This window comes from Cynara cardunculus (assembly GCF_001531365.2).
Source record: "Cynara cardunculus var. scolymus isolate 2C chromosome LG 1, CcrdV1, whole genome shotgun sequence".
Taxonomy (NCBI): domain Eukaryota; kingdom Viridiplantae; phylum Streptophyta; class Magnoliopsida; order Asterales; family Asteraceae; genus Cynara; species Cynara cardunculus.
In genome coordinates, this window is record NC_037528.1 from 37,614,237 (window position 1) to 37,618,796 (window position 4,560).

Here is a 4,560-nt window from a genome sequence, read left to right on the forward strand (position 1 = left end):
GGAATTCGAATTCCGAATGTATTCGTAGACGCTTTTAGCTTTTCCATTCTCATTGTCGTCGATCTGTTTTACTCTATGGTTATCCATATTACTCGGACTATAACAGAATCTTTACAAAAGAGACTTTTTTGAAATTTACAATATCAAAACCATTGTATGAATAATGAAATGTAAAAATCAGTAAGATGAACAAATGTGAAACTTCATGTCATTATTACATGAAGATCAATTAGTGATATTTTAAGATTTGTAACTCCCAATTAAAATATTGGAGAGTTACATAAAAATGACAAATTATCTAAATACTTTTACACTTAATATGTGAGTTACATTTGAACCTAACTAAAAGGTGGAACATAATTGGTTGATGTTGGTTAGCATAGATAACAAAAAAAAATGGGTTAGTATTTGTACCAACCTCTATATATATCCATTGAGAAGTGGTATATCAGTTAAGTGGTTCACATATGAACTAATTAATGAGTTCATATATGAACCCACAGGTTTATATGTGAATCACACAGATTCACATATAAACTTGTTTGTTGCCTATAAATGTAAAAGTTGTGAAACTATCCGTCTATCTTTTGCATATCATACGAGAAATTATTCGGTGCTTCACAGTTAGAGCCACAAATATTGACCAGATGAATGACTAAGATCCCTTATTTACTTCTCAAATCAACCTCTTCTTATATATATATATATATATATATATATATAATTATATATATATATATATATATATAAAATTATATATATATATAATTATATATATATAGAGAGAGAGAGAGAGAGAGAGAGAGAAAAAAGAGAGAGTTTGGTTCAAATGTTAATCAAGTTTATTGTGTTAACTTTGTTAACCATTTTCAACCAATGACAATCCATCTTATACATAGGTTTCTATCCATCTTAGAATTTAATGATAAGGGTAAATATGTAATTTTCTTTTTTATGTAACTCCATATCATTAATTGAGAGTTACAAAATCATAAAATCAAATGATTTTTACGTATTATTGAATATCCAATTATGTGAACATGTGAACATCAAAATGTGTATAAATGTATACATTCATGTTGTGATCATATATGTTCTAGACCTCTCTCGATAAGACTATATGTGTTCGTACCTGTTTAATGGGTCGTTCATCATCTTGCATATGGTTATATAATTGACACAGGTTTCAAATGTGTTCATAACTGATTGAAAGATTTCGTATATGTCGATTTATGTTCATAATGAAAGAAATATTGTTCACAAGCTGTTCATATTGTGTTCGTATGTAGACTAACTGCATTTCTCAACAGTGACTGGCTCCTGAATGTGTTCATAATGAAGAAACTATTGTTCACGAGCTGTTCATATTGTGTTCATAACTGTTTTTTTCCTTACATTTCGTATAGCAACTATTCTTATTGTGTTCATAACTGGTCATGTTGTGTTCATACATGTTCCGAGATGCTTCAAGACACTTTGTTAATGATATTTACTGTTTTGGTAACTGATGGTATCAAAAGCACATGATATTTTACATAAATACCTTTTTCCACTTAGTTCACATATGTTTGTGAAATTGTAAATTTAATAAATTAAAATTTTAATATGATTAATCACAGTCGTTTATTGTAATAATCAATGGTCAAGATTGGTTAATAAAGTTAACACAATAAATTTGGTTAACATTTGAACCAACCCATATATATATATATAGGTTTCAGGTTCAAATGTTAACCAAATTTTTTGTGTTAACTTTGTTAACCGATCTTGGCCATTGAATATTTCATTAAACGGTTGTGATTAATCATGATAAAAACTTATTTTTTTAATTTTAAAATTTCACAAAGATAAGTGAACAAAGTTGAAAAAGGTATTTAGGTAATTTTTTATGTAACTCCCATATCATTATTGGGAGTTATAAAAAAAAATAACATGATTTTTGTTAAATTATTTTTGTTAATGTAAGAACCATATGAACACAACTATATATATATATATATATATAAACCATTATGTCAAATACGAACAAAAAATTGACATATATATGAACTTAGATTGCATAGCATTTATGAATACAATATGAACATAATAAGAATAGCTACTATACGAAAGGAAATAAATAAAAAAACAGGTATGAACAGCTTGTGAACAATAGTTTCTTCATTATGAACACATTCAGGAGCGATCCTTTGTCAAATTGAGTTTTATACATGAATTGCATCTACACCGTTTAAGGTTCATATTACGGTATCTCCTCTCGCCGGACTGAAGAGTCGTAGAATCAAAATACTTTTTATTTGGTATTCCCTCCCTACTACAAACAAGCCATCTTGTTTGTATGTCTCCGTTCTTGTTTATTTTTTTGGCATGAAGACGAACATCAAACACGACATTGTCCGCGTACATCCTGTACATCTTTTCCGCTTCATTTATAGATACGAATTGTGTGTTGATCTTTGGTTTAAACTCGTAATCAACACTGGGGATAAACTAGTTGCTTCCGTTTGAACACTCTCCGACATCGTACTCTGTTTCATGTTCGGAGGGTGTAAGTATGTGAACACCTGTTGATACCATCAGAGTTAGTAAAATCAATGAATAATATTACATAACTAGAGTAATCAACTGTAACAACCAGAAAGTAGATTTATTTGGTGCGAGTTAGAACAATCATTAATGACCATAAGATAATTAATGTGAACATATATGAACATGAACATATATGAACAACATGTGAGATCTATTTGGTTCGAGTTCACAAGTTGTTCATAGACTAAAATAATTGACATGAACATATATGAACAAATTGATATGAAGATATATGAACAACGGATGAGATCACTAACTGAAACCAATATTCATATGATGGGGGTCATTAACATGAACGTATACAACTGTGAACATGATGAAGCCACGTAGGAAGAGAATATCGTAGAAAATATATGAAAATGAGTCGTGCATGTACTTCCATTTGAACATGTGAATTAAGTACGTATTAATAATTAAAGAAAAAAACTATCAATACAATATGAATTACAAAAAACACAATACGTTATAATGAACATAATTTATATTAAAACGAGTCTAATAAAATATTAATCCATTACCAAGACATTTGTTTTGGTTAATTTCTTCACTTCCCGAACTCGAACTCTGATTGTCACCATAAACCATTTTAATCTTCTCAATATTGTCGATTTATTTTCCAATGCGTTTATCCATAATAACTTGACTGATACCAAAAGTTTACTACCGTGTTTCCTCCACGAATCAAAAACTCATAAAACAATAAAAATGCAAGATCAAGATTAAAAATAAATAAAAATATCAATATTAAAAATGCACATTTTTCGGGATTTTGTGATTTTGTAACTCCCCATTAATGGTATGTGAGTTGCATAGCAAATGAAATTATTCAATTACCCTTGGCATTAAATTGTGAACATGATAGAAACCTAATAGAAGAATGAATTTTGATTGGTTGACATGGTTTGCAAAGTGAACACAAAAATTTTGGTTAACATTTGATCCTACCTCTCTCTCTCTCTCTCTCTATATATATATATATATATATATATAGGGGAGCGATCAAATGAAAACCACTCAATTTGTAAAAATCGTAAAAACCTCATTTCACCAATCATAATTTTTCATTTTGTTCATTTTTTTTGTAATTATGAGAGGTTGATTAATCATTTTTATTGTGGAGGATGTTAATCATGGATATTATCATCTTCATGATTTTAATTTTAAAAAATACATGAAACAGTTTCATTAAAATTTCATTAAGTAGTATATGAAACAATTTCATAACCATATATGAAACAACTTTATCAAAAAAAATATTGTATGAAACAATTTCACAAGATTAAACAATTTTATGAAAAAATTTCATAAGATTAAACAATGAAATCGATAGATGAGAGTAGTTTTTACGGTTTTTATAAATTAAAGTCACTACAAGAAAAATGACCTTTAGAGAAGGTATTGTTTTGTACTTAAAAGTCTTAAAAGCTTCTCTAAAGCCTTTAGATAAGCTTTTCAATTTTGTCAAAGAGCTTCTCTGTGTAGCGGTAGGTAAAGGTTTTAGAGAGGGTTTTCRAAGGGTGTGTTTTTGTTAGCCTYTAGAGACGCTTATTTGAGGTTTTAGATACACTTTCAAAACTTTTCTAAAKGTTARTCAACTTTTTATTCAAAGCTTCTCTAAAAGTATATATATTAGCGACACTTTTAAAGTATTTGTGACGGTTTGTAAGAGTTACTAAAAGATACCTTTAGAAAAGATAATGGAAAAGCTTCTCTAAAAGTATATATTTAGTAACACTTTTCAAGTATTTGTGACGGTTTATAAGAGTTACTAAAACATAATTTTAGAGAAGATAATGGAAAAGCTTCTCTAAAGATATTGGCTTTTAGTAACACTTTTAAAAAACCTTCTCTAAAAGTCCTCATTAGTTACACTTACAAAATCTTCTCTAAATATGATATTTAGATACACAAACTCAAAAGCTTCTCTAAATATTATCTTTAGTTACACTTTAAAAAAATCAATTCCTTCTC